Below are 19,887 nucleotides of genomic sequence, written 5' to 3'. Positions count from 1 at the left end.
ATATGAGTGTAGATGCAGGTTTAAACCTCTTTAACTACCCACCTGTGTGGCCCGTGGTGAGTTAATTAAACTCTCTGATACTCTTATTCCTCCTATAGCAAATCAAGATAGCATCACAGACCTAACCAGGTTGTTTAATATTGAATTAGACATAACAGGTAGCCTGACATGTATTAGAAACTGTAGAAGTTGGTCGATTAATGATAGTCACAACCTATGTTTATACCTCACAATCAAGAGGATTAAATAGGAGAAATAATTAAATAAAAATTGACTGATAACATTCTAAAACACTTCACTGACGATACTTCTGTAACTCTATTGACCAAAGCTAACCTCATCTTGTGTTGTTTTACTTACATAAGTCAACACATCTCACGCTTTTCCTTTTCTAGCTAGTTTGAAAGGTTTCTGTCATGTAATGTACCAAATTAAAAAATAAATAAATGAACAGCACGCTAAAACCCTCCCCCAAAACCCTGTGAATAAAACTTTATTATGATATTTCAGCTATGTTAAGGGATAAAAAAGAGTTGAAAAAATACTAAGTCAAACCTGTATTAGCTTCATATTTCTTTTTTTTTTTTTTTGTAGAGACAGAGTCTCACTTTATTGCCCTTGGTAGAGTGCCATGGCCTCACACAGCTCACAGCAACCTCCACCTCCTGGGCTTAAGCGATTCTCTTGCCTCAGCCTCCCGAGTAGCTGGGACTACAGGCGCCCGCCACAACGCCCAGCTATTTTTTGGTTGCAGTTCGGCCGGGGCCAGGTTTGAACCCACCACCCTCGGTATATGAGGCCGGCGCCTTACCGACTGAGCCACAGGTGCCGCCCAGCTTCATATTTCTTATTTACGTGATTTATTGTGTCTGTTTGAATATTTCCATTAGGGAGAATTTGGTGCCATCTAAAGGAGCATGTCTTCTGATAATTTTATTTCCCTCTGATAATTTTTTCTTCCTCATTTCCTTCCTAGTCTACTTCACAAAAAAAATTCATTTGATAAACATTATTTATGTACAGACCAAGTGTCAGGTACCATGCTAGACTCTAAAATGTTGCAAACATCGCTAAGTCAGTCTCTATCTCACAAATGAAGAATCTAATGAACTAAACCCGCCTTGACATTCCTATTAAACATACGCTGAGTATTAGGAGACAAATACACATACCATTCCAACTGAAAAGCCATTAAATATTTGAATATATTCATCAATATTTCCTGAAAAATTAAAGATTTAAGTGTTAAATAGAGTAAATAGTTTTGCTTGCACATTAAGATTGGGATGTATCAATTTATAATTTGAAAAAATAAGGAAATATTGATTTAAATATTTTACCAAAATAGAATGAGTTTAAGAAAACATAGATTTTTTTTTTTTTTAAGAGACATTAGGTAGCAGAGCTATTAGAACACAGGACACTTGGAAGAGATTTTTCTATTTAAAACATCTAAAAATACTTATATCTCTCAGAGTTGAACCCATTAAAGTCACAGCAGGTGTGTTTGTTATGACCCATAACTTCTTAACATCACTATAATGATGTTCATAACTGATGGTGTTGATAAACCATCACATAATCGTATGTAGAATATGATCCATAGATAATCATTTATATAAATCTTTATTCAGTTGCATACAATTTGTACCAGATAGAGCAATGCTGTTATAAAATATTTACTTTCTTCAAAAGGCTGTGAAATGCAAAATTTTCATTTTTCAGTGAAAAATTATTTCCTGTCTGGATTATGCAAAGACTTCTTTCTCCTCTCATTTTCTACCAAGAAAGTTATGGCTAAGCAGTTTAACTTTTATCAGAGGGGATGGAGAAGGAACATAATTTCAGTTTACTTGTTTCATCCTTTGAGAAAGAATAAAGTTACATTGATTTATAATTTATATGGCTGTTTTAATTATTGTTCTTTGTAATTGAATACACTAAAAATGAAGTTTGATTGATTTTTGCCTCATCTACTGCCCCTTGAAACAAATGACTTTAAAATATACAGCTTGGCTAAATATTTCACATATTCTTTTTTATTCTTAAAATGTTTTTTAAGATTTTTAATCACTTTGCCTTTGCCTTACCTTTCTGCCCAATTCTTCTAAAGATTCAAGTCCACTATTACTCTCCATAGTTTTTTTCTACATTAGATTATCTCACAGTTTTATCATTATCTTTTAAACATCTAAAACTACTACCCGATGTGCAATTAGCTTGAAAATTATCAAGTCAGTGGCAGTTGCCTCTTCTTGTTTTGTTGTTTTTAAATATAGATTAACCATATGATATAATGCCACTATATTGTCATTTGTGCCTTATTTTCCTCGTTAGATATGGGGCCTGAGAATAAGCATAGGCTTTTATATATTTCCATTACTCAAAATTACTGATTTAATGCCAAGTTTATAGTTAGGCTTCAAAACTATTGATTGATTAAAAACATCATTCAATCCATAGTACTTCTATGAAAAAGTAAATTACCAAGTAGGCAAAGTATCAACATCATAATATAAATTCCTTGATGTAAGCCTTCTTCTTCATGTCAGATAGAGCTTAAAAAGGATTCTGTTTCAGGTACCGGCAACCTCTGTTACTTTATTATTTTATGCATTTGTAATAACTCGTATAGACATATACTTCTAAGGCAAAAGAGAGAGAAACTGCTAGAACTGGCCCAGTTACTAAGTTGACCACAAAAATGTGTCTTTAGAAGTACAATGAAGTTTTGGTCAACTTGATATTTGAGGGCCATTAAAATGGGTACAAATTATATAGAAAAAAGACAACTAAACCTTTACATTAGCTACTATTAAGTAGAATTTATTGATATAAAATAAAGTTCTAACCCTTTGCAAGTTACTATAGTCTTTATTATTTGTCCATGATAATAATAGTATAGATTATACAATCTACATTGTTTTAAAAGTTATTTTTTAAAAAGTTGTTTCATCCAAACATTCCTCATTTCAATGATCCACACAGGATTCATGTCCACACAAGGTAATAAGAGGCACAATGTTATTATACTCTACCCATCCTGATCACATTACTGTTTTGCAGCAGCTAAAAGTAAAAAAAATACGAAAACATCACCAATCATCTTTATTTCCTAGCAATGTGTTCAATGTTCTGATTGTGCCAATAAGAAGATAAAGTAGCTTAGTCATTGATTTGTAACTTAAGTGCCTGATTTAATTTTTTTATTCTCTCTCCATATGCCACTAGATGTGTTTGCTGGTGACATAACATCCATCAACAGAAAACCTCTAGATATGGAATAGGGCTATGAATATAGGCAAGCTCTGTCCAATTGTGTACTTGAGTCTTTTTGTAAGAAAGATTACAAGTAGGAGTTTTAGAGCCTGTGTAGAAACAGTAGGGCAATGCTTTACAAAATGGCACTCCTTGAACCTTCTTAATTTAACAAAGAGGCAATCCATCACCTCTTGGGATTTAACTTATATAACTGGCAGGCAATAATGGTAATTGCCCTTCTCACTCAGATGGGTTGTTTTTAAATGGCTATATAGTGCTTTAAACCACAGTGAGTAGTCAATACAGCACTCAGGTGGCATACTCTAGCATAAATAATATGTCTAATATATGGATATAAGCACATAAATATAGGCTCAATCTGGACTGTCTGCAAACAGAATTTATCAAGGGCGAATTTGCATATATCTATTTTCTTGTGCAGATTGTCACAATGCACAGCCAAAAGAACAAATGTAGAAAACACTTTTCATCCAATTTGACAGAGCTCCATTAAGTGTTAGCATCATCTGTGCATTGGATCAATTACATAGCCATGGCTAATATCTTACTGGTTTGTAAAAAAGAGATTTGTATAGCCCCTAGGGTTTACTTCAAAAACTTCCCATAACTCTCCAAGGATAATCGCAAAGAGATGGACACAATTAGGCATGAAAATAAATCCTACCTTAGAGAATTTGCTGGCCATATCAAGCTTCTTTCACCTAGTAATATAGTGTGCATTTGCCTAAAACCAAAACAAGGACAATCTTTTATAAAACCACACTACACTTAACAAAATAAAAAAAAATTAATAATAAGTATTACCCATAGTCTATAGGTAATCTGATCAGTTATCCCCAAACAGGTCTTTATAAGTTTTTTTCTCTCTCTGGCCCAGGATCACTCATTTCAGTTAACTGCTATATTTCTTTAGTACTTTCAATTGGGAAACTTCCCAGCCTTTTCTTTTTCACTGTAATTCTTAAACTTACTTGACTTGGAAATTTTGAAAAGTAAAATATCCTCCATTTTATGTTTTTTGGATATTTTCTCAGGATTAGATCAAGTTACGCATTTTATGGAAGAACAGCACAGCTATACTATTGTATGATTTTAGCATCCGATGTTAAACCTATGCACTTGCTAAGGAAGTGTGTGTCCCTTAGGTTTCTTTACTGTAAATTCATTACGTTTTCTCTTGCAACTATTAAATATGGTTTAGTCAATTTTTTTAGATTATGTAGATATATTGTTAAAGATTAAATTTGTATTTAATTTTAGTATCTATTAATTTTCTAACTCCATCCTTTCATCTATATTTGTAAGCTGTCATTTGAATGTAAGGAAAGGTTTTCCCTTCTACTACATTTTTGCATTCATTTATTCTTTAATTTATTAATACTAGTACGAAATCATATTGTCTTTTGATACTCAGCAAATTTTAATCCACTATTATCTTTATTTTTATGTTCAAATTCCTCCAGATTTCACCTGGGAGAGCCCCTTTGAGACAGCAACTTTGCCCTGGGATTTGTCTGTGTCATCTTTTGAGAAATTCTGGGCACAATAAAATTCCAGGTTGAAATATCTTCAACAAGATATTTCAGGTTGATATTGCACTTCCCTATCTTTTTTTTTTTTTTTTTGTAGAGACAGAGTCTCACTTTATGGCCCTCGGTAGAGTGCTGGGGCCGGGTTTGAACCTGCCACCCTTGGTATATGGGGCTGGCGCCTTACCGACTGAGCCACAGGCGCCACCCAGCACTTCCCTATCTTAATATGTAATATTGCCTTTTTTCCCAAGGATTGTTGTTTCCTTTAAATGGAATGAGATCTTCTTTCCTTCCTTCCTTTCTCTCTCTCTCTTTTTTTCTTTCTTTCTTTTCGTTTCAGTTGTCCTTGTTGTTTTCATAGTAAGAACTGAGTGTTAGAAATTCTCTCCCTCTTTGAGTGTCGTTTCCTAAAGAGCCTCACTTTCAAGAAAGCTAAGAAGTATAGATTTTAAATATATACTGATGACTTGTATTTGGGCATTCATCGCCCCTGTCCCTCTTCCTCTCCCTTTTCTGTCTCCTTTTCCCTCTTTCCCATCTCCCTTTCTCCAATATAATCAAACCCTGAAAAGTATATTCTCATCTTCTCCCTTTCTTTTTGTTCACCTTTGTTTTCCAAAAGTGAGAGACCTAACTCCCAGATGGTCATTTTTTAAAAAATACTGTTTTAAATTTAGCTGCTAGTTATATCAAATCCCACTAATTGCTACATTTTGTATTTGTTTTTCACATCCTAAGTCAACCTGTTTATTTTATTAAATAAATAGCATATTGTTTTTAGTATTCCTATTATAAAAACATTAAAAGGCTTGGGCGCCTTGGCTCATGCCTGTAATCCCAGCACTCTGGGAGGCCGAGGCAGGTAGATTGCCTGAGCTCAGGAGTTTAGACCAGCCTGAGCTAGGGTGAAACCCCGTCTCTAAAAATAACTGGGCTTTGTGGTGGATCCCTGTAGTCCCACCTACTTGGGAGGATGAGGCAAGAGAATCACTTGAGCCCACAAGTATGAGGTTGCTGTGAGAAATGTGATGCCACGGCACTCAACCAGGGGCAACAAAGTGAGACTCTGTCTCCAAAAAATAAAAAAAAAATAACAATCTTAAAAATAAAAAAGAATTTTAGACTTCTAATCATGTTTGTCATGTATTTATTTAAGATGTGTATAAATACCTATACAAATCATAAAACATACTATTTTCATGTACTAACACCCCTATATGATCGTCATACAGAAAAGGCATATGTGTTACCCTCATGGTAGTTTCATAAAGTAATGATGTGTTCATTTTAATAATTTATGTATATCATAGAAGTATGTATTAACTAAATTACACATTATAAATTATTCTATGTCTGTCTTTTTGCATATTTATGGTATTTATCCATGATGGTGCATATAGAGTTTGATTTGTGCTCTTAGTGATACAGTATTACATTGTATATATTATCATAGTGCTAACCCATTCTGAATTTGATGAGCTTTTCTTTTTCTTAAATTGGGGCTATCATGTAGAGAGTTGTTAAAAGAATTTTCATACATGTTCTTGATTAGTAGTGTACACATTTCTCTTAGGTAAATGCCTAGAAGTGGAAGTGCTAAGTCATAGGATGTTGCATGTTCTGTGTTAATAGACAGTTGCAAAGATGATCTTGGAAGGTTCAATTTAAACTGTCATTAAGAGTATAGGAGATTTCCAATTGCTTGGTATCTCTGCTAACATTTGCTATTGTCTGCATTTCATTACACCTATATAACTTTTTTAGTGTGCAATTGTATTGCATTGTAATTTGAAATCACATTTTTCTGATGTCCGGTGATTTTAAACTAGTTTTCATAAGTTCATAGTCATTTATATCTTTTAAAAATAATTTAAAAACTCAAATAATTTGATCATAAAATCTATTGCATAGGTAGTGTTTTTCTGATTAAAGGAGTTCTTTATATATTCCAGCAATAAGTCCTTTACTAAATATAAATATTGAAAATATCTTCTGGCAAGGTATGGCTTAACCTTTGACCCCCAAGCATGTTTTGTGAAACATAAAAATCATTAATTCTAGTGTAGTGAAATTGGCCATTTTATGGTTATTTTTACCTTGTCAAAATATTTTATTGTTTTACATTTCACATTTATTGATCAAATACAATTAAAGTTTATATTTATGTATGGTATGAAGTAGGATGGAATGTGTTTTTTCTATGTGGATGCTCAGTTAACTCTGGGATTTATTGAAGCCATCATTTTCTCTCTATAGTACTGCCATGCCATTTATGGCGTAAATCAAGTCATGATGTATGCTTGGGTCTGTTGCTAGAAGCTATTAAATTTACTGAGCTCTTTTTTTTCTCTCTCACATCTGTACTGACCATGTACAGTAAAAAATGCTTGATAATTGTTAAGGTAAATACTGTTACTATGTTGTTCTTTTGAAGAGTACTTTACATTTGGATGGAAAGTTTCGAGTCAACTTGTCTATTTCAAAATTTTTGTTAGGATTATTATTATTATGGTTGCATTGATTTTCTAGGTCAGTTTTGGTGGAACTGATAGGTTTAGAACATTGTGTTCCTTTTTTTTGAGACAGAGCCTGAAGTTGTCACCCAGGGTAGAGTGCTATGGCATCACAGCTCACAGCAACCTCCAAGTCCTGGGCTTAAGCAATACTCTTCCTTCAGCATCCCAAGTAGCAGGAACTACAGGCACCCACCACAACACCCGTCAATTTTTTTGTTGTAGTTGTCATTGTTGTTTGGTGGTCGGAATTTGAACCCGCCAGCCCTGGTGTATGTGGCTGGTGCCTTAGCTGCTTAAGCTACAGGCACTGAGCCACATTGTGTTCCTTTTTACAAGCGTGGCATAGTCTTCTATTTATTTAGTTTGTCTCTAATTTCTCACAATAATGTTTAATGGCATTATTTTTTACAGAACAGAAATTTGTACCTTTTTTTCTTAAATTTATTCCTAGGTGGTGGAATGTTTTAAGCTTATATAAATAGTACTTTCTCTCTCTCTCTCTCTTTTTTTTTTTTTTTTTTTTTGGTTTATTGCTGGTATATACAAAAATAGTTTCATGTTTAGTCTGATCTTTCCAGAAAAATTACATATTTGTACCATGAGTTTGTAGAATCTTCTTGATGTTCTACACGTATCATTATGTTATTTTTACGTAATGACATTTATATTGTTTCCAATTCATTTACATTTTCTCATCTTATTGCATTGGCTAGAATCTTCATTCCAATATTGAAGAGAAATGGTGATAGCATTTGTTACTGTTGTCCTGATCTCAGAGAAAAATTTAAATATTTGATGGTTGCTATAATATTTTTTTCTGGAAATTAGGAGTTAAACCATCTTCTACTTTTCTTAGAATTTACAATATAGTTGTGCATCAATATTCATGGTGGGATTAGTTTCATAATCTCCTACAGTTACCAAAATCCATGGATGCTCAAATTCTTTAGACAGTATATAGTGGTACAATATTTGCATGTAATATATTTTATCCTCCTATAAACCTGAAATCATTACTATATTTCTTATAATATCTAATACAATGTAAATATTATTTTTTATGTGAATTTGTTTTCATTGTTGATTTTTTTCCCTAATATTTTCAATTTGTGGTTGGTTTAATCTGTAGATGTGGAATCCACAGCTAATGAGAGCCAACTGTATATATTTTGAATTATGTATTAGTTTTTATTTATTTGCTACATAAAGCATTACCACAAACTTAATGACTTCAAACAACAACCATTTGTTAGCTCGCAACTGTATAGTTCAGAAATTTCCCAGAAAGTATCTTGGTTCTCTTCCCAGAGCATTGCAAAGCTGAAATCAAAGTGCTGGCTGTATTGAGTTTTTATTTGGAGGATTTAGGAAACAAATCTGTTCCTTCTTTAAGCCAGCAATGTCCCATTGAATCCTTCTCATGATTTAAATCTTTAATTTTTCTTATCTCTGACCAGTAGGATTAAAGGACCATATGATTTGATCAGGTTCACCTAGATAATTTCATGATAATAAGGTTAATTGATCTGGAGACTTAGTTACTTCTGCAAGATTTCTCCACTACACCACCTAATTAATGTTTGATTGAGTAACCGGGAGAAAATGTGTATACATAGAGGCTGGGAATCCTTGGGTTCATTTTATCATTTCACCTACCCTAAATTATATTAAGAGACTTCCCCCACACCTACTGACATGACTATTTTATGTTTTTCTTCTTTGTTATACTTGAAATATTCCATATATTTTAATCTTCTAAAATATTAGTTTATTAAAAAATATTAGTTTTTTAATATGTTTTGGCTTTTATATTACTTTGTCTTCTCCACAGAAATTTAACCAATAGAACATATAAATATAAATAGTAAATATCTATATCCAGTAAGTACAGGAAAGGCCAGCACACTAAGATCTCAAGCATGGTCTCTAGGCTGTGTTCATAAGTAGAACTGTGAATTCTACTTCACAAGCTTTGTCTTCAGGAAGCCTCAGTCTTTTCTCTTAAGATCCTCTATTAATTGGATGAGACCCATCCATATGGTGGAGGGTAATCTGCTTTCCTTAAAGTTGAAAATCATTTGACCTTATGATAAGGAAATTAATGGGTAAGCCTCATCTAATCAGGCTTTAAATCAATGTTTCTAATAAAATTCTAAATGTACTTTATCATTTTTTCTCTCAGATTTCCAGTTATAGAATTTTATATTAATTTTATTTATAATTCACTAAGCTACTCTTCCCTGCTATATCTAATATTCTATTAAATTCATATATTTAATTTTAAATTTGAGTTAATACATAACTTTTTAGTTCTAAGATTTCTACTTTATTAGTACAAATTTTGGTATCTATTGGAATTTTCATTCATTCTTTCTGCTTTTTTCTCCATCTTTTTCTCTGTGTAACTTTAATGTCTCTATCACATGCAGTTATCATTCTATTTTTTCTTGTTTTTAATGTTTTGCCTTTTACTTTCCTTGATAATTTTTTTCTTTAAGGTTTGACATTGTGTTTAAAAAACTGTGAAGTATGTAGACGCTGTTTTCTACCTACACAGTAAATACACACTTCCTTCTTCTAGGTGCTGCTAATAAGGGAGGCTGCGCATATGTGGGGGCAGGGAGTGTACAGGAAACCTCTGTACCTTCTTCTTAATTTTGCTGTGAACCTAACATGTATCTTACCAAAAAAAAAAAAAAAAGAATAAAACAAACCTATAACTAACAAGAATGTGAACAGATTATATTAATCAGGGTTTGAACTGATCGAAAGATCGTTTATATTTGGATCCATGAGGTACTGAATGAATTTACCCACGCGCTCACATACAAGCCCTGAACTCTAATTATAATCCTTACTTATCTTCCTGGCACTGCTAAACTGTCAAAATATCTGCTCTGAGATCAGAAATAAAGGTCAAAAACTTAAAAAAAAAATCTGCTCTGATTTTCATATGCAATTTGATTGATTTCTTGGCCTGTTTTGTGCAGTTTTATAATTCAAGAAATATCTAAGGTGGGGAGAGATTCATCGGAAAATAAAATCTAGTTAAGAGCTCTTTTTTTAATTGAGAAAGTTGACCCTTAAACTTTCTCTTTTTTCTAGAATTAAAAGTATATTAATATCTTTCTTGATTTCTTTGTTAGTATGGGTCTTTGTTTCTCTTGCAAGGCATCGTCAAGGGATTTGCTGGCACTCAGAAGTGTCCAGGACTCTACCACAGAAAACAGTTGTTGAATATCCCCTATTAGATTAGTGTTACCTTTCTTTGAATTGTTTTCTTCCTTTGAACTCTTCACTTTTCTGGTTTCCAACCCCTGAGCTGTGGGCTGCTACCAGTCCATGGCCTGTTAGGCACTAGGCTGCAGAGCAGGAAGTAAGAAACGGGTTGGCAAAACTTTCATCACTATTTATAGTCACTTTCTATCATTTGCATCACGGCCAGAGCTCTGCATCCTATCCAATCAGTGGGGGCAGCAGATTCTCAGAGGAGTGCAAACCCTACTGTGAACTATGCATAGGAGGGATCTAGGCTGCACGCTTCCCATGGGACTCTGACATCTGATGATGTAAGTTAGAACCGAGGCAATGATGGCAGCACTGAGAAGCAGCTGCAAACACAGGATGGTTCCATCTAGTCACAGGAAAACAAGCTCAGGGCTTCCACGGATTCTGTTTTATTGTGAGATGTATAATTATTTCGTTATATATATAATGTGTATAATAAATATAATGTGCGTGAATCATCCTTAAACTATCCCCCACTCCCAGTCTGTGGAAAAATTGTGTTCTATGAAAATAGCCCCTGTTGCCAAAAAAGTTAGGGACTGCTGGTTTACTTGACACTTCCGTAAGTTTTTAAACATTTTTTGTCGGTGTCCCTCGGCCGCCGGCCAGCAGGGACGAACACACCAACACAGACAGCTTTCAGCAAGTTTATTATCAGGGGCAAGCAGCTTGTCCGGGGAGAGCAGGATGGAAAAGCCCTAACCTTGTCCGGGGAGAGCAGGATGGAAAAGCTCCCTAACCTTGTCCGGGGAGAGCAGGATGGAAAAGCTCTCTAACCTTGTCCGGGGAGAGCAGGATGGAAAAGCCCTCTCACCTTGTCCGGGGAGAGCAGGATGGAAAAGCCCTAACCTTGTCCGGGGAGAGCAGGATGGAAAAGCTCTCTAACCTTGTCCGGGGAGAGCAGGATGGAAAAGCCCTCTCACCTTGTCCGGGGAGAGCAGGATGGAAAAGCCCTAACCTTGTCCGGGGAGAGCAGGATGGAAAAGCTCTCTAACCTTGTCCGGGGAGAGCAGGATGGAAAAGCCCTCTAACCTTGTCCGGGGAGAGCAGGATGGAAAAGCCCTCTCTAACCTTGTTTACAGCACTCTGTATATATACTCTAGGACACTTCCTGTTGTCGGGTTTCTTGACCTAGATATCTCTCCAATGAGCGCAAAGGGCACGGGCGGCAAGGTTGTTGCCAGGGCGCAGCCTGCAAGCAGGTTTCCTAAATTACGCCTCCGCCATCCTGTTTTTGTGCCTGATCGATACATTGTATAAGGGCCCTCCACAATTTTTATTTGGCTTCTAGAGATGTTCTCCATCTACTGCATTGTTCTCTACATTGGTTTCTGGAAACCACTTGTTCGTGTTGAGATGTAAGTGCATAGGCCTGATTCCGCAAGAAATATACACAAAAATGAATAAATATATTCATGATAAAGTTCAATAAAGTTGAATAGGTCTTTGGATATTACCTTTATGGTTGCAATGAAAATAGAAATAAAATGTCAACCATCTTAAAATAATAATATGGTGACACATTATTATTTTAATTATATAATTATTAGAAAGAATTTCATACTCAAACACATTTCTATTATATTAATAATAATGTAATTATTATAATTTGTATGTAAATAATGTAAATATAATTAAATAATATAATTTTTATAAAATATAATAATATGCTGTAATTAAATATAAAATATATAATAATATAATTAAAAATATATACAAATATAAAATATATTATATAATAATATAATTGTTATTAATATAATAATAAAAATGTGTTTGACTGTGAAATTCTTAGTCTACATCCTTAAAATTGGACTTACAGGCTATAACATAGAAAGACTCCTTATCTTTTCTTTAAGATAAAACCTGGGAAGGTGCTTCAAAGATTTTTCTAGTGGCAGTAAAAAAAAGTCTCAAAAAATGAAGTAAAGAAATTAATAGCTAAGTATCAATGTAGAAAAATTAAACATTTATTGGAGCTATTTGTCCATTTCAGTTTAAGTTTATTTCAGTTAAATTTGTCCCTGAAAACAAATTGTATTTTATTCTAATTTTAAAATTTATAGTGTTCTTACTTCAGTTTAATATACTTTTAGGTTTTATAATGAAATCACAGAATTATATTATCTAACTGCCATGTTTATAAAATTAGGAGTAGATGATCTTGATTTAACAAAAATGAGCTATAGAATGGAAATAAATGCTTTATCTTCTTAGTTAAAGGTTTATTTTTCTCTCTCAAATAAAAAGATAATTTAAAGTTTGCATGTGGGTGGATATTTTAGGGCCTGATTCTATGTGGATCATGTTGTAATTCATTATTAAATTAGAGTTAAGAAAAAAAATAGTGGCTAATTCACCATTTTTTCCAGTGTATATTCAATGAAAGGCATATAAATTTTGTTATTTACAAATGTTGTAAATAGAGTCCTTCAGTTCTACCTTCCCAGAAATTTAAAATTAAAAAGAAGTATTTGCTACGTGTAAACAAGTAACATTTTAAAATTATCTGTGCATCCCTAGGGAATATCATAAGGTCTGGGATGTATACAAGGTATTTCTTATACTAGTATTTCTCCTACTAAGCCACCTAATAAATAAAAAATGCTACAAGAGTTTGAGTAAGCGAAAAATTATAAGCAGCATTTTAAGAATAGTTGTGCTGAGGAAGCAATCTTTAATTAGGGCTTTATATAGTGTGTAGCTTTTAAAATATTCCACTAAAATGTCAATAATGCAAAGATAAACCTACGAAAGTACTCTAGTATGTAAGTCTAGTGTGAGTAATTTAATTTAATATGAATGTTGAAGATAAGTAAAGAGTATTGTTAGAACTAGAAGAACATGGAACGAGATCAGATTATGGAAGGTCCTCACTCACTGACAGACAAAGCTGAATAATGCAGCATGTCGCAGGAGACAGCTGATCAGTGTCATTGAAAGGCACTGAAAACAGCTAGACACATTGTATGCCTAGCAAGTTGACAAATGTGAGATTAGGTTTACCACTTAGGAAATTATTAGGTCATGAAATGCCCAATTTCTTTTTTTTTTTTTTTTGTCTGTAAAAAGAGCCCACTTTATTGGGAAGCAAAGTGCTGCACAGTGACTGGCAGATGAAGGCCACCCAAAGGGAAGCTCATACATCATACTGCAAAAACGCAGAAGATGTTGCTAGTATCAATCACTGGAAGGTGGCCTACTCTGGGCAGCTTCTCCAACCTTACCCGTCTGGGGTCAGGAAAGCCCCCATTTTCCTGATAGCAACTGTGGTTCATTAGAGATAGAGCCCCTCAGGGGTGCCTTCTTATTTTTTATACAGAATATATTTTTTGAAGTCTTCCTTTGTTACTTTCATTCTATGTTCTCTTAAGGCCATCAGACCAGCTTCCATACAAATGGCCTTGATGTCAGCACCAGAGGTCATCTTTAGCCTTAGTCAAGTCATCCAGAGTTACTTCATCAGCCAGCCTCAGCCTGCTGCTGTGAATCTGAAAGATGCTTTTATTTTTAGTCTTTTCATCGGGCAGGGGGAGCTTGATCTTCCTGTCAATGCAACCTGGTCTGATAAATGCTGGATCTAAAGTTTCTGTTCGGTTTGTAGCCATAATAACTTTAATTCTAATTAAGTTCTAATCTTGAATCAAATCCATCCAACTGGTTCAACAGTTCAACATTGTTCACTGAATTTCTCTCTTACCACTAGAATTTGAGTCATATGTTTTTGTCTCCATGGCATCAATTTCATCAATAAAAACAAAGGAAGGTGCATGATTTTCAGCAACTCCAAACAATTACCACAATAGTTTGGACCCATCACCTAGGTACTTCGGAATGAGTTCAGAGCCAAGCACTCATAAGAAAGTGGCCAAGATTTAGTTTGCTACTGCTTTGGTTAACTAGGTTTTACCTGTGCCAGGTGTACCATAGATAATGACCCTCTTAGAGGCTTTATACCCGTCTCTTCATAATATTCAGGATAAGTGAGAGGAAGCTCCACAGATTCTTAATTTTCTAGATTTGGTTGTCCAAGCCCCCAACCGGGGCCTTTTCCACCTCCATTACCATGACCAGGGCATCTGTGTCATCCATCAGCACCTCTATCACAACATGCACCTCTAGTTGAGCAGGACCAAGTAAACTTGTCTACAAATGAAAGGATGCTGACACAGCATTCTGGCCACAGATGTATACATGAAGGCTTGATTTTCATCAGTGGTCTCTTCCAAGGTTCCTACGGACATCAGGGTCCCCCTCAGATCATCCACTTTTGATCTTTCCTCCTCTTGCTTTTCTTCTAATGGTTTTATTTATTCCTGATTTCTAATAAATTCTTCCTCCATAAGAAGATATTCTTTCACTCTTTCTAACTTCAACAAAATGCTGTGATTGTCAAAAAGAATCTATTTTGGGGAGGCGCCTGTGGCTTAAAGGAGTACGGTGCTGGCCCCATATGCTGGAGGTGGCGGGTTTAAACCCAAAAACTGCAGGAAAAAAAAAATAATCCATCTTTTATCAGACATGATGAGACACTGTAGACATGGTTCATCTTTATGTCATGACAGTGAAGACAGGCAAGCTTTGAGATGATTTTCTTCTGACACTCATTTAATTCAAGTGAAATCCATCTATCCAGTTTCTTTACCTTGGCGATTCATTTCCAATGTCCAATATTGTTGGAATATAAATGTCAAACCTTGCTGTTAATTCATGTGTAAGTTGAGATAGAGTCAATCCCATTACAGCTGATCATTCTCTTCTTTGATCTCAGTCCACCTACTTGGTTCATTTACAAAATTAAAATCACCAGAATGGAACACAGACTTACTGTGTGTTCATTAGCCCACATCCTTCCCAAACACTTCAAAGATATTTCAAGTTGTCTGAACTGCATCAGTTCTGCAACGGAACTCATATTCAAGAACTAACATATATTTTTGACTTATCCACAGTTTCACAGAAATTACTCTAAAAAAAATCGAAAGGAAATCATAAGGCAAAATGTGCATTTGAAAGAATGAGGATGTACCTTCACAATGAAAGTAAATAACTAAGTCAAGAAAGAACTTTTCAGAGAAATCAATCATCAAACTTAGTACCTAAGGAAATCAGACATTTCATCCTTAATAACCTAAAGATAATATTCTAAAGATAACTGGTTATAAGGTCACGAGAGTGCAAAGCTTAAAATATAATAAACAATCTTGAATTAATTTGAAACGTGAGTGTAAGGAAACAGAGAGTGAAGGTTCAAAGATTAAGATTTCAGACTTTCCAGAAAAATATTAATATAAAAATATAGTCATAAATGGGAGAATAAGAAGAATAATATAATTTTGACCAGTTAATGGAGGAAATCGGTAAGATGATGAACCTCCTGCAAGGTTGCTTTGATGATCTGGAAAGAAATGGAAATGCTTAATTATCCTTTGCTCATTCAAGAGAGATCTGTGAGATCTGAGAAGTCACACTCTAATTCTGACCCATGGCTGGGTACTACAGTTTGAAAGCCAGAGATGAAGAAAGCTATGAAAAAAAGAGTAAGGAAGAAACATCTATTCCTGTGAAAGAATATTTGATAGACTAGGCAAAGACAAGGAATAATTTAGAATATCAAGTGAGAAAAATTGAGGTCAATTTTTAAATTACTTTAAAAAAAAGGAATCAGAGTCTTCTTAGCCAAACCTTAAAATGAATCAAGTCTTCCTTGGCTTAAAGTCACTGATGGGATGAAAAATAGTTTCAGTTGGCAGAGAAAGGAGCTTCTTATAATTTGGTGCAACTGTATTACTAATGTGTTTGCATGAACTCTGCTTATTCATAGGCAGCTCATTTATTGTCTAGCTTTACCACAAACATACATCAGTGATTTTTAAAAATCTGCTACCTGCATGACTTTCTTTTGAATAATAACATTTACTCTATTGCCTGGGATCTCACAGTAAGCCCACGAAATAAGATGTGCAGCATGATTGTTATATTCTTTCTTTTCCTAAATTACTAACTGGGAAATCCCTAGCAGCTCTTAAAGGCCACTAAGGTAACATGTAGATGCTTCTGTTGAAGCATAAAGGTTAAGAAAAAAATGTAGTTCCCAGGGTTTTATGGATATAAACAAGGTTAGGACCCCATCAGTGAGTTCTAGCAATCATGTTCCTGCTGAAACCCATAAAGCTAAATGTGTTTCAAGCCATGTAATATCATTTTTAATCTTCCAGAATACACATATCATTACACCATTTGGCAATCTTTAAACCAGATGGGGATCAATGTTTTAACTGTGATACATTATACTATACTAGTATAGAAGCCCTAGATAATAAATGTTTCTGCAACCAATTTAAAGAGAATCCATTATGCAAATACAATAATACCTGTATAAAAATTTTGATGTTACAGTTTAGTATCAGGTATCAAGCTTGTTTTAATGACTTTTCAAAATAAGTTTGTTCAAACAAGGGAAAAATAAAATATAATCAACCTGTGCATAGCCATTGTCATAAAAGGGAACAGTGGCACTTAAATATTCAGAATTTATCTTTGAAAATTATTTTGGTTCTGGATAATGATCAAAGTTGGATTTAATCATAGAGTAAATAGGCAATTTCCTAAGTGTCTGATAAAAATATAACATTTTCTCTGCGGCTTTCTGGTATATTTTTTCCCTATAATATCTTCCCATATCACATAGATATAAATATAAATATAAGGATATATATACACATATGGATGTAAATGGTATTAGTATGTAGCTGTACGTCGATATATGGACAAATGCACAAACACACACACACACACACACACACACATATATTTCTTGTATCTTCTCCCTTTCCCTGGACAATCATGTTCTCTTCCTCTGCTGGATAACCTCAGGATAGATACGTTAATCTACATGTTAATGTTCTAAAATGACATAATATTAACAGTTATTACATCTAGAAATTTCCATGTAAAGAACAGAGTCAATGTAAAGAAACACAAATTTAAGCTTAGAGAAGTTTTAAAAATCAACATTGGGTCCACCATGGGAGCCTATGTTATTGAGTCTGACTCCCCTCTAGTGGGGTTAGTTGGCAGCCACAGTGGCCACCCCCCTGCTATTCTTCATTCTCCCCAGTGTGTGAATTCAGGAGAAACCCTTGGAATTCTGAAAGATTCTGGAAAAACCCTAATGCTCCACCAACAATCACCATTTCCCAACCATTGCTTGCCATGGCTCTAACACCACAAATATTATTGTTCCCTCTGCCTAGTTTTTGATCGTTCATTCATCCTCACAAGAAAATGCAGGACCCCAGCCCTTTCCTCACACCTAGAATCCAATATCCTCTTCACATTGCCTTTCCTGTCACATCGCTCATTGCTCTTGAGCTCCTCAAACTTTCTACTCTGCCTGCAGAAACCATTAAAATCTCTAAATTATTTGTGTCTTTTGAGAAAGTTCTACATGCTTCCCTCGAGAAAAAGTAAAAAAAACCTGTGTAATTCATTTTGTACAAATGCTATAGATATTTTTTCACACTTCCTTTGGAAACCACTGTACCTAAAGATGAGTACAGTATCATTAAATTATCAGCCATTTTCTTGAACTCATCTAACAATCTTTGAGCACTTGTTGCTATTTCTAGGATCTTCTAGGTCCTAGATGACTGTGTCTCTCCATTAATACTGATGTTGTCTTTCTTGGTGATTTAAATATTCAGTGGATGATATACCTAAAGCCTTGTAGAGTTAGGACCACAGCTTTTTCTCTTTCATCAACTTCTAGTACTTTTCCTCAGCCTATTCAATTTCAGTCCCACTAATCCCCTTTTTGTCCCTAGGACACACAGGTCTTGCTTACACTATGGGGGTTTGAACAAGTTTCCATTTTGCAAAACTCCATTCATTTGTCACCTTATCAGTGACTCTATCCTTTTTGATTTAAAACTAAATACTCACTTGTTCTTGCATTCCTTATCTTCTTCTTTGATTTATGTTTTCTTTATAGCACTCATACAATCTGATATACTATACACTTTACTTATTTATTTTATCCATTTATATTATTCATAATCTGACACATACTTTAAAAAATAACCTCACAAAAGCAGATAATTTTCTGTTCCTTCAGCATCTACAAGAATTCCTAGCACACGTTGGATTTACAAATGAGAATTACAAATAACTCTTATTTATAAATACTAACCATTCCATCCATTGACATGAAATAGACCATTAATATACTCACTAGTTGATTTATAAACAATTGAATCCATTTATTAAATATGCACATTTATTTTACCTTCTGCATAATATATTCATCAAAATAATCTTTGGAAAGTTGTTTAAAGCAGATAACTTAAATGATAAACCTGAATTTTTGACTGTTTCATTCTAACCATGAAAAACATTAAAATTTATAATCAGAGCAGAAAGAATACATAACTTTGCAGAACCAAACAAAATCTCCTCCAAAACTCTAATTTCAATGACAAGAAAATAATAAACAAATAAGATATTTTTAAATGTGTCTTTTACTTTCTAGTAAACCTTAAAATCTCTAAATAAAAACCAACCAAACTGCAAAGTAGCTGATGATGATCAAATAACATAGTACTTGTAATATAACCTAAAGTCCGGTATAGTGATGCCTGTGGCTTTGTTTTTATTACTAAAAATTTCCTTGGCTATATGGGTTTTTTTTTTTTGTTTGTTTGTTTTTTCTGGTTCAATATGAAACAATGAACTATTTTTTTCAAGTTCTTCAAAGTATGATGTTGGTATTGTAATGGTGATTGCATTGAATCTGTAGATTGCTTTGGGTAGTATAGACATATTAATAATGTTCATTCTTCCCAGTGAAGAGCATGGTATGTTCTTCCATTTGTTAAATTCTTCTGCTATTTCTTTTCTTAAGGTTTCATAATTTTCTTTTCTTTCTTTCTTTTTTTTTTTTGAGACTGTCACTATTTTGCCTTCAGTAGAGTGCTGTGGCATCACAGCTCACAAGAACATCAAACTCTTAGGCTGAAGCAACTCTCTAGACTCAGCCTTCCTTGTAGTTGGCACTACAGGCACTTGCCACAGCACCTAGCTATTTTGTTTTTTTGTTTGTTTGTTTAGCAGGCTCAGGCCGAGTTCCAACCCACAAGCCCCAGTGCATTGGCCAGCACCCTAACCACTGAGCAATGGGTGCTGAGACAGGTTTCATAATTTTTTTTATAGAGGTCCTTCACCTCTTTTGTTAGGTATATTCCTAGGTACTTCATTATTTTTTTTTTAAC

At 34.2% G+C, this 19,887-nt stretch overlaps 1 pseudogene; it reads right to left on the bottom strand.

The window, feature by feature from the left end:
- Window positions 1-13,895: 13,895 nt before the first annotated feature.
- Window positions 13,896-14,991, bottom strand: LOC128567896 (26S proteasome regulatory subunit 4-like; annotated as a pseudogene).
- Window positions 14,992-19,887: the final 4,896 nt, after the last annotated feature.

This window comes from Nycticebus coucang, chromosome 16, assembly GCF_027406575.1.
Source record: "Nycticebus coucang isolate mNycCou1 chromosome 16, mNycCou1.pri, whole genome shotgun sequence".
Lineage (NCBI taxonomy): Eukaryota > Metazoa > Chordata > Mammalia > Primates > Lorisidae > Nycticebus > Nycticebus coucang.
The sequence above is the reverse complement of the archived record's forward strand: the minus strand, read 5'-3'. Positions and strand labels throughout refer to the sequence as shown.